The following is an 11,230-nucleotide window of genomic DNA, read 5'->3' as shown; positions in this document are numbered from 1 at the left end:
ATTTGTGAATACGCCCCCAGCCCAAAGGGTTGCTCAGAAGCCCTCAGCCGACGCGGGCCTGTCTGCTGCTTGTGAACAGCACTTGTGCAGCTGACCTTCTGCCCTGATTCCTCACCTTGACAAACCTCCTCGACCAGCACTCTTTCCACCTTCCGGAGGGATTCGCTGTCTCATGCAAATACTTTTTGAGACTTGTTTTTGTCGCTTACCAAGTAATCCGCACAAACCTGTAATTACAGCGCAGTTACCTGGCGCTCGTTTACCGGGGAGTCCCCAGGGCTGGCTGCGATGAAAACACAGGCCCGGGCTATTTATTGCCGGAGTAAATGAGAAATATATCATTTACCGTGCTCCCAAGTGCCCCGATGTACCTTGGGGACCGGATCACTGACAGCTAAACAGAAAGCAGCTCAGTATCCAGGCTATGACTGAGAAGGCGGGGGCTGCCCGCGCATGCTCGCTATTTGTAATGAAAAGGGAGCCCCGGTGCCAAAGCGAAGTGCGGCAGCTGAAGTCCTGGGTCCCAGGAGGGGGCCCGGGTGAAGACCAGCGGATAGCACTGCGGGGCTCCCATGCCTAAGGGGAGAGCCCCGCGTCGTGCTGGCAGAGGAGCTGGAGTGCCCTGCGGAGCTCCCATGAACAAAGGAAGCCCCGTGTGTGCCAGGTGATGCAGAGACAAGAGCCCCATGAGGTAAGGGGGGAGAAGGGGGGAGGGTGTGTGTGTGCATGCACGCAAGTGTTTCTGTGTGTTATCCACTTGCTACCAATGTGGACAGGAGATGTGCACGGCGTTTGAGTGAACGTGCGCGCTCACATGGGGGATTCTCCTGCACGTGCCAATCCCCTATCTCACATTGCGGCACCAGGGGGTGGGGTCGGGGGTTGTGGTGTATGTCTCTATGTGTGCGTGGGTGCGTGTATGTGCGCTCGTGTGGGTGTCTCTCTGTGTGTGCGCTCGTGAGTGTGTGTGCTCATGCGTGTGCGAAAGCAGGGGGGGTGTGACTGTGTGTGTTGGAGGCTTTCAAGGGAGACAGGAGATGTTGAACGCGCGCGCGACCTGATCCGATTCCTGAGGCTGCGCATGCCCATCTCTTGTCTCCCTTTTGGCTCCTTGTAAGCAGAGCCGACAGCTATAGGTCTTGCGCTGCGACAGGGCTTTCGCCCTGTATCGCAGGTGCGAGACCTAAAAAAGCATTTGCAATGCAATTGCGATGGAGATGATCAATATTCAGCACATAGTTGGTCCATGGTACCTACTGAAGATATACAGGCATACTTCCACATTCATCCAGTGCCTGTTTCTATATAGATGCACTGTCTAATTTTTAACATAATTGTATAATAGTTGCTACATCGTAAGGACAGACCAAAAGAGTAACATCAATGTAATTGTTGTCACATAGTTTCACAGTTAAAACGTAATCATTATTTTCATGGCTGAAGAATTTGTGTCCTCATTAGTTCTACATCAGAGCTTCAGAGGTAAATGTCATGCACTGCGAGGGTTAACCCAGAGAGCTGCAGCTCACATTCTCCTGCTTTCACTTTTGCTTTCTACACAGTTCTCTGGCCACTGTCACAGAACAATTAATGATGCATAAAATTACAAAAACCACAGCCAGCTCAGGAGACCTCATTTTGTGCTTGTTAAATTGTTTTGAGTGTGTTGGGTTTATATGTTTTAAAATTAGCTGAAAATAGACTTGTTAGTCCAAGCATTGTTCATGGTGTTTCTTTTACAGGTAGCATGGTCCGGTGTTCTTGGATTTCTTTCGTTAAAACTCTCTCACAGAATAAAAACCAACAATGTTTCTTTACTTTTAGTCCACTTTGTGCTAGTCTCCCAATGGGTTTCGTGATATTTCATGTTTTTCCTAGCTGTAGGGAAATAAACAATAGCACAGAATAGACATGTTCATTGATGGTGATAGAGTGCTCGCTGATTTTTTTTTAGGTTTGAAGACTGACAAGAGCTTTTTGCACGTTCACTGCCATGATATGGTTTTTCTCCTGTGTGTCTTCGCTGATGAATCCTTAATATTGAAGTATCACGAAAGCTACTTCCACATTCACTGCAATGGTATGGTTTTTCTCCAGTGTGTGTTCGCTGATGTCTATGTAGGTCTGATAAGCGACAAAATCTCTTCCCACATTCTTTGCACTGGAATGGTTTTTCCCCAGTGTGTGTTTTCTGATGCCGCTTTAGGTGCGATAATTTATAAAAACTCTTCAGACATTCACTGCAATTATATGGTTTTTCCCCTGTGTGTGTTTGTTGATGATACTTTAATCCTGAGGAGGAACTAAAACTACTTCCACATTCACTGCAGTGGTATGGTTTTTCACCAGTGTGTTGTCGATGATGTACCTTTAATGTTGATGAGTCACTAAAACTACTTCCACATTCACTGCAATGGTATGGTTTTTCCCCAGTGTGTGTTTTCTGATGCTGCTTTAGCTGCCATAAGTTATAAAAACTCTTCTGACATTCACTGCAATTATATGGTTTTTCACCTGTGTGTGTTTGGTGATGATGCATTAATACTGAAGAGGAACTAAAACTACTTTCACATTCACTGCAATGATATGGTTTTTCCTCTGTGTGTGTTCTCTGATGCTGTTTTAAGTTTGTTAATTGACTAAAGCTCTTCAGACATTCACTGCAATGATATGGTTTTACTCCAGTGTGTGTTCTCTGATGACGTTTTAGGTGTGATAATCGATTAAAACGCTTCAGACATTCACTGCAAGGATATGGTTTTTCTCCGGTGTGTGTTCTCTGATGCTGTTTTAGGTGTGATAATTGATTAAAGCGCTTCGGACATTCACTGCAAGGATATGGTGTTTCTCCAGTGTGTGTTCTCTGATGCCGTTTTAGGTCTGATAATAGACTGAAGCTCTTCAGACATTCACTGCAAGGATATGGTTTTTCTCCAGTGTGTGTTCTCTGATGCCGTTTTAGGTCTGATAATAGACTGAAGCTCTTCAGACATTCACTGCAAGGATATGGTTTTTCCCCAGTTTGTGTTCGCTGATGACTCATGACTTTAGATGATTCCGTAAAACTACTTCCACATTCACTGCAATCATCTGGTTTTTCCCCTGTGTGTGTTTGCTGAAGCTCTTCAGACATTCATTGCATTTGTATGACTTTTCCCCTGTGTGTGTTCTCTGATGCAGTTTTAGGCTTGCTAAATATACTCTGTGTTTTATATAGCAGAACCCCCATTTCCTTTAACTTTCATTTAACTGTGCTTTTCGCTGATTGCTGTGGAATGGCCTGAAAGAGTTTAAAATACACCTCTAGCTCTGACTGGTGGTCTGATATCACTTTAGGAGGTAGAGTACTGCTGTAACCACCTCATGATCAGTGCTGGTATTGGATATGTTTACACAAGAAGTGGTTGATCAGTGTTGCCTTCATTTTCTAGAGGTCATTTCTTCATCTTAAGGCACAGAGTTGCACAGCTGAGACTCGTAGAACCACCGAATTGCCCTTGACGGTACTTCCAAGATCTTTCAGTTTATGTTCAGGTTCGGCTGCCTCTGTGGGCACTTATGTTTTCCTGAATACTGAAACTCAATGTTTCGGACTTTGCTTTTGCAGATTTACAGTATTATCTTCAATATTCCTGAACATTTTGTGCATTCAAGGATTGTTTTCTGTTGGATGTAAAGATATTTAAATTACTTATATGGAAAATACCGGAATGTGCATATACAATTTTTAGTTGATTGTAAAAGCATCTCATTTATTGCTATTGTTGAAACTTATCAAGACATATTTAAGACACATTTAGCCATACAGAGATATTTGCATAAAAGTTTCTTTGAACATGCCACAAACTTATTTATTTCAGCAAAGGTGTTCATAGAGTAACTTTGCAAAAAAGGGCACTCGCATAGCACACATATACTAGTTACAGCTTTAGGTAGATGCATACGGTCAAAGTTTTGTTTAAACAAGAACAGCTCTTGGAGTAAAAGATGGATCAGGAACACTCAAGACAGCAAGGTGGGCAACAGGAAGTTGTGCCATACATCAAATCTTATTGTTCACGGAGGTGCCTGGCTCCATTCACTACTAACTCCTGACTCTTTTTTCAGGAGGATTCCCCTGGCTGTTGTCAAGGCCTGGTTAATGGGGGCCTATTGTGCGCTGATTGTGTTTGGGGCCCTTGTGGCATAAAGGGGCTCTATCTGGGCCTTGTAGGCCCTGCATCATGTATCAATCCTCTCCCCATATAAAGTCCCTGCCCAATCTAAGATGGCGGCGCCTCTAAGACTCTAGGAATATAGATATCGACATAGGACTTAGCATGTCCTTCTTATGTACATGAAAGAAGGACTATCATGTTCTATAGCTTCAAAGTATTTCCACGGTGGCGGCCATCTTAGAATGATGTTGTTTACTAATTCTGCTTAGATTTCCAGACTGGCTCGGTCTATCGAATTTCCAAGTGCATCCTAGGCCACTGTTCATTCTATCCCCCCTATCCCTCTAATCTGGATTCTGTCTTCCTAATTGCATAATCTAGTTTGACCTAATGTATTTCAACCTCCCCTTTTTATATTCGCAGATGAGCCCTCTCCTGAGGATTTTTTGTTTTCCACCTAGTAATCACATGCATATAACGCTGGGAAGCCTAAAACAGAAAGAGTACCTTCTCTCTTGACATCTTCTGTCATTATGCTGCTGTTTAATGGGCTGTCTTTGTAGAACGGAGTCATCCAACTTTCCTCCAGCCACCCCATGATTTGCCCCATCCCTTCCTTCCTTCCTTCCTTCCTTCCTTCATCTGACCATACCCCCTTCTCCTCATCTCCCCTCAGCTTCCCCCCACGTGAGCATTGAGTACCCCGGTCCCTCCCCTCTTTCCACTCTGAAAATTTGGTGCCCTTAGCCATGGATTACCTTTCTCTGTGTGAAGCAAGCACACAATGTTACTCTCATCTTGGTACAGTGGTAGTCTAAACGCTGAAAGATGCAATCTAAGATTGAGTGAAGGGTCATGGAGATTCTCTTCCTTGCTCGAACACCTCCAGCACCTGAGATCTCTAAGAATCATTTACAACAAACACATGCATAGCTCAAAAACAAACTTCCTTAGGAAACTGCTAAACAATGCCAGGAGTCGACCTAAAAACTGTTTGAACTCGTTAAATTGCAATCTAACAGGAAACCCAACCTACTTTCTGGGTCTTATCTGCAGCCTAACTGCGAAGAACTTGCCGCCTTCTTCCTGGGAAAGACGAACAAAATTGAATGTGACTTAAAGACTGCATTGGATCTCCCCCCGATGCTTTCACATGTCAGTCCCCTCTCACCTGTGTGGCCTGAGCGTCCTACACACACCCCCAAAAATATTGAGGCATGGTGTTCATTCAAATCCTTTGATGAAACAACCATACTAAAAATCCTGTCAACACTTAAACCTTCAAAGCACTTCAGCGATCCGCTTCCTTCAAATCTCTTAATTGAGATTAAAACCTCTCTTCTCCCACTCTGGACCAAAATAGTAAATGATTCATTAATTCAAGGCAGCATAATAGACTACCTCAAGTCTGGACAGATAACCGCCGTTCTGAAAAAACCCACAGCAGACCACACTGATCTACATAACTTCCACCCTATCTCTAGCATCCCAACTCTTTCAAAACTCCTCTAGAAATGTGCCCATACCCAGCTATGCAAACACAGAGCAATTTCAACTCTTAAATCAATACCAATCTGGATTCCTTCTGGGACGCAGCACTGAATCAGCCATGACTCACATAGCTGACGATGTGTTACACAATGCTTGATCAAATTTAATCCTGCCTTTTAAGCGTCCTTGACCCGTCATCAGCATTTGATGACTTCAAGTCAGTTGCTCAAGCCCTAGTGTTTTCCAGGCTGGACTGTGGAAATGTAACCCTTTACGGCCTTCCAAGGTCAAAGTTCCCCCCCTTAGGGCCTCCCTTAACTCAGCTGCAAGGCTTATTACTGGATCTGAATGCAATAACACATCACACCTTGTTTGAAATCACTAAACTGGCTCCCTTACGAGGCACATATACATTTTTAAATTGCCTGTATGACACACAAAGCCATACACTCCAACACCCCGAGGTACATTTCACAAAAACTGGAGCTGCCTTGTGACTCTAGAACCTCAGGAAGCACCACATGCAGAAATTCAAGAAGAAAACTTACAATCGCGCCTACTCTGGCAATTGCCCGAGAATCTGGAATTCTCTACAATCGGAAATCCGAGTTAACTCTTCACCTACATCTTTCAAAAGATACGTAAAAGTGCTTCTGATGAACACATTCTTGCTCTAGCTCACATGATACTGTTATTGCAATGGTTATTATTGTTTATTATTGCCTGCCTTACCTGTGTCTTTCACGGGCAGATCCTCCATTGGCGGGATGGAGCATCACTCCACTTAAATGCACCAGAGAAAACCCAACAAAACTCAGGCAAGGGCAGGCCTGATGAGTGGCAGCAGTGGTGGGCTTCCTGTGCACTAGTTTGTAGTGCGCATGTCTCTTTGGATGGCCGTCTTGAGACCGAAGAGCCTGAAACCAAGAGCATGTGCGCTGATTCCTCAGCAGCTTCTCCTCTATGAGGTAGAGCCGGTGCAGGCCCAGAAGTATTTTCAGATAAAGAGCTGGGTAATAGGACAATGGCTTCCAATAACACTGCACTGAGCCCCTCACTTCAGCCAATCTTCAATGACTGTTTGAAGAACAGGGCAACAGGAAGGTGTGTTAAATGCCGACCACTAACCTTTCACCAGTTGCACACTGGGACTGCATTGGTTAGATGGAATGCTGTGCTCCCGCAACCGCTCAAGTCATGCATGCGGGTGCTACAACTTGTTGCGAAGGGTTCCTTGAACCCTCAATTCCAATTCACACGGTTTAACTACACACACCACAGTTCTCCCCCCCACCGTATCCAGCACATGTTTCCTGTATCGAGACCAGTGTGCCCACACTGTTAACTGGCTGATGCCAGCTTCTAACATATGGTGTGGAAGTACCTCAAGCCATGACTACAGGTGGCATGGCTTGAAGTTACAGCCACTATAGCGGAACTCGCAGACCATACATGGTCACCTACTCCTGAATCCTGACTGCTAGGCCTTTGACCTAAAGTAAAGAGGGGCAAATACTTACACCAGTTTACAGACCTTGCATAAGTACTTTTCAAGAATATGACTCGTTAAAGAGTCATTACATCGCGTGGCATTACAAAACGGTCGTTACAACAACCGTTTTGTTGCCACGCAATGCCATTACTATGCAAGTCATTACATTGGCTTGCAGTAGATGGCGCCCTAACATTAGAAATGTATAATTTACTACTCCAACTCCAGTCTACGTAACAGTAGGGAAGGTGTTGGAATAGTAAACTATACTATTCCTTTTGTTAGAGCGCCATCTACTGCAAGTCGATGTAATGGCCTGCCTTGTAATGGCATTGTGTGGTAACAACGCGGTCGTTGTAACGACCACGTTGTAATGGCATCACGGTGTAATGACCGCGATGTAAAGGTCGTTTCCCACTTTTCAAGTGCCAAATAGAAATGTCTTGGAAAGCAGGCTCTGTGCTGAACACCAAGAGGCAGCTGCATACTCTCCAGCACTGTGCAGGACCAGAGGCCAACACACTACACATGCTACTCACTGGAGTAGTGGGGAGAGTGGATGGGAGGGAACTGTGATATGTATATATTAGCATAGAAGCCAAAAACGATATTCGACCACAATGAAGGGACTATGTCCGGGACCTCATGAATGCATAACTTCTGTACAATTGTACCTAATTATGATGTATATCATCCTGTTCATCTGATCTCTGTTCCCCTGTTGATCTACCCATATGTGTTCCCTGCAGCATTCCCCTTACACCTACTTCCTTATAAGTTATTATTTTATTGACGCATTGTCTGCTATTAGGATTGACATGTTTTGTAGTCCTCACCGTCCTCCTTGCCTTGTGATCATACTTTACTGTAATGATGAAAGGATCACCAAAGGCTGGATATATCAAGTGAAGTATTTATTGGTCACAGCTGTAGCAGGTCCTGAGTAACTGAAGATACATAGAATGTCTCAGGCAGGTAAAGCATTGTACATTCTAGACTCAGGTGGCATGGGCATATGACATGGCTGATGACACAGTCCAGCCAGATCACCACATTTACCTTAGTAGATCTTGCTCTGAGACTGATGTAAATGGCAATGCTGCCCAACCATGATCTGTTTACATATGTCACATATATTATGTCATTCATGCTCCCTGTAACCTGTATTCCTCAATTCGTTTTTCTTGTTGATGTTTTTTTTTAAAACACCATCATTTTGAACCTATGGAAACTGAAAACAGAACAACCTACGCATCTTGTTTTCAATGATCATTATCAGAGGAGAGGACCTGCTGCATGCACAGGAGGATTAACAACGAGACCTAGTGTGCCAGGATGGTGCACCAGGTTCATTTTCCGTAGTCATGTATTCCAATGGGCTTTGGGAAGTGCAGTCTTTTTGTAACTGTGTTTAACTTGGATGCTGATAAAGCAAGAGATGAAATGCAGAAGAGTTGAGACTTTCTGAATCTTTAAACTTAGGAAATCTACATTCTGAGCGTGCACACAATGTGAAGTGAGTGAGCACTTGGATTAGAACAAACAGATGGCGGACAAGAAAAGAAGTGGAGAAGAGCAAAAGGAAAAGAAAGCAGCTCATTGGAAACTGCATGAGGCAGGGATGTCCCCTTTACCCATACTCTTCCTGATAGCCCCAGATCCCCTCACATTCACCCTATACTGCTCAGAAGACATTAGGGGAACTGAAACCAAAGGCGGCAAACTGGAAATTATGCTGTAAGCGGACAACATACTCCATACTCCTCACTTTAGCCTCCCCAGAACGTTCGCTGCCAGCACTCATGTCCACCATATCAGACTTTAAAGTGTTTTCCAGGTACAAAATGAACTGTACCAAAAGTTGGGAAACAGAGACAAGTTACATTCATGGCATAACAGTCAAATCCAATTACCCAGCGGCCTGCCTCCTGGGCGTATTTCTTAAACCTAAAGCCAATATGATTTCCTCAGGATTTGCAGTTATAGCCCTGGCTCTTGCACGATGCTAGATAACCCTCTTTTGGAACCCCTCAGGGGACCCACACTCAAGAGTGGGGAAATGAACTAATCAAATGGGCCACATGCAAGGGAACAATACTAAAAGCCAAAGCACAGGAGGGGCTGAGGAGTCCAGACCACACAGGCATGGGAATTGATTCTTCAAGATTGTCCCCATATAGATGAGACAGCTGATTACTCCTGCTAGTGGACGATGACTTCACTGAGGAGGAATAGATCGTCTCACACCAGGCGATCCAGATGTGGCAGCTAGGTCCTTCCTGAGGAGGCCCTCAAAACCTTTGAATCTCTCTGGGAGGAATTCGACCTCTCCAAATTCCAGCATTACCAGCAGTTGAACTGCGCCCTGAAGACCTCCAGTCAATCAAATATCATCTCTGACTCTACTACTAACTCCTACTAAGACAAAATGGGCAGATATAGGAAACTTGTCAGTGGTCTATACACTACACTAATTAAAGATCTTTTCCTGGTGGCTGCAATCTAAACGGCTTTGTGCCAGCCACAAATATCCTTCAGCATATTGCCCCTCTGGAGAGGAATCAGCCCTTGCCAGTGGCTGACTACCTGCCACCAATCACTGTGTCCTGCTGCTGGACCCACCATGAGTGAAGAAGAGGCTGAAAACCCAGTCACCGGCCATTGAACAGACATTGAGGAGGAGTGGTCATCCCACGGGGACTCCTGCTGTGGCAGCTGGGGTCAGGGGGGTCGAACTCAACTCTCTCCCTTTCTGCTGCTGGCTCCCCTGAGAGAGGAGATGGGCTCAGAATACCTGCCAAGAGATGTGGATAGGCACCTCTCTCATCTTTTGCTTCCTATATACGTGAAGCAGCCTTCCCCTCACACCAATTCTGACCCACTGTGGGAGTCTCAAAGGGAAGAGGACCAACCAGGCGATGACGCTGGATAACGACGGCCTAATCCTTGCTGACAGACACAGAGGTGAGGAGTGGGGGGAGTGGCATTGATCAAGCCCTGCACCGCAACAGAGGCAAATAATTGCCCTGGGGCAGAGACTGAGGACTTGTGAGTGCCCAAACAGCAAATACTCATGCTGGCTATTGCATTGCCAACATGGTGAAGGGGAAGGTTGCAGGGGGGCAGGGACAGATAGATAAATACACCTAACAAGTGGCACATGGCGGGTCGGTAGAGGGAGAAGCACAGGGCCTCCCATACTACCACAGGAAGTGACAGTTTCCACAGCAGCAGTACTCCAGGTGATCAAAGACAAACACAAATACTTGACAGACAATATTTATGGGGTAGGGGTCTCATTCCTTTGTCAATACTTGCATAACTTATCTTCACAAGCGATGGAGGCACAAGGGCGCATTTCCTCCCTGCAAGATGTGGCAGGCACCATTACATGAGCATAAAAGACTGAATGAGCAGACAACACTCCTCGAACACTGCATGGAAGATGCAGAAGGCCGATCATGCAGAAATAATCTGTGGCTGGTGGGACTGCCGAAGGGCATGGAAGGACAACAAACCAGGGAGACTGGTTTAAAACATGAATTCCAGACAGAGTTATATCCGTGCTTTAATATAGAGAGGACGCAGGCCCCAAGACTGCCTCCGTCATCATCTGGAGGGAAGTACCCTTTTGGTATGGTCACACCCATACGTTTTGCTCCAGATACTGTTGGTTAGGACTCTGAAAGTGCACTGGAGCAGGTTGAAATTGCTATATGTGAATTGGCATCCTCAATTGGCAATGACTTTAACCCCCTTATAAGTCCCTAGTACATGGTCCCAATGGTACCCAGGGCATGGGTGTTAAAGTAGTCACCAGGGCCTGAAGCACTATTTATGCCACCCTGAGTAGCCCAAGTAAACTAATAACAAGTGGACGGCCAATGCAGACTGCAGAAGAGAATAAATTGCTTGATCTCGACTCTGCCTTCACCATGTGTGGTAAAGTCAAACACGATTTTTAATATAGGTCTGTCACCCCTAAAGAAGGCCTCCTGAGGCAGACAAATGGCTGGGCCTGCTTTGGCCCAAGGATCCGAGTAAACTCCGAGCTGAGCAAAAGCCAGGCGTCCTTCACTGGCTCGCCCAC

The 11,230-nt window shown here is 45.4% G+C and overlaps 1 pseudogene across 1 annotated transcript in view; it reads right to left on the bottom strand.

The window, feature by feature from the left end:
- Positions 1-1,373: 1,373 nt before the first annotated feature.
- Positions 1,374-11,230, bottom strand: part of LOC147737643 (uncharacterized) — a 39,193-nt pseudogene continuing 29,336 nt past the window's right edge. The window contains exon 2 of the transcript XR_015300309.1: positions 1,374-3,663. The product of XR_015300309.1 is annotated as an uncharacterized LOC147737643 (transcript). The remainder of the gene's footprint in view (positions 3,664-11,230) is intronic.

This window comes from Lissotriton vulgaris, chromosome 1_1 (assembly GCF_964263255.1).
Source record: "Lissotriton vulgaris chromosome 1_1, aLisVul1.2, whole genome shotgun sequence".
Classification (NCBI taxonomy): Eukaryota; Metazoa; Chordata; class Amphibia; order Caudata; family Salamandridae; genus Lissotriton; species Lissotriton vulgaris.
This window is presented reverse-complemented; position numbering and strand designations above follow the sequence as displayed.